The sequence below is a fragment of the Buceros rhinoceros genome, unplaced genomic scaffold (assembly GCF_000710305.1).
Source record: "Buceros rhinoceros silvestris isolate BGI_N320 unplaced genomic scaffold, ASM71030v1 scaffold33136, whole genome shotgun sequence".
NCBI lineage: Eukaryota > Metazoa > Chordata > Aves > Bucerotiformes > Bucerotidae > Buceros > Buceros rhinoceros.
This window is the reverse complement of record NW_010419854.1, coordinates 2,964-3,276: the sequence shown is the minus strand read 5'-3', so window position 1 is coordinate 3,276 and position 313 is coordinate 2,964. Positions and strand designations below refer to the sequence as shown.

At 35.8% G+C, this 313-nt stretch overlaps 1 protein-coding gene across 1 annotated transcript in view; it reads left to right on the top strand.

The window, feature by feature from the left end:
• DDOST (dolichyl-diphosphooligosaccharide--protein glycosyltransferase subunit (non-catalytic)) overlaps nt 1-313 on the top strand; it is a gene marked incomplete at its 3' end in the record, with an annotated part of 4,466 nt that overhangs the window by 1,227 nt on the left and 2,926 nt on the right. The gene's annotated exons all lie outside the window — the stretch shown is intronic.

Sequence of the window (313 nt, the reverse complement as noted above, 5' to 3'; positions counted from 1 at the left end):
GCCGTGTTCCTACAATTGTTTTCCCCTAGTGTCATCCAATACTTGAAAATTCAAACCTATCTTAAGGTCTGGCCTGATATATTCTGCTAATTTTTATTAAAATCGAAGCAGCGCGTGGGTATTGTCCTAGTTTAAGGCTGAAAGTTGCTAAATATGGGAAATAAAATACTGAGAGTATCGCCGCCTTTATCAAAAGGGAGTTAACTGAGGGATTTCCTTAGGTGTCAGAATTGATTTAATTTGATCATAATTAAACAAAAAACCCGCCTTTTTTTTTTTTTCTTTTTAAGTGAATTGTAACCTCCACCCAGCA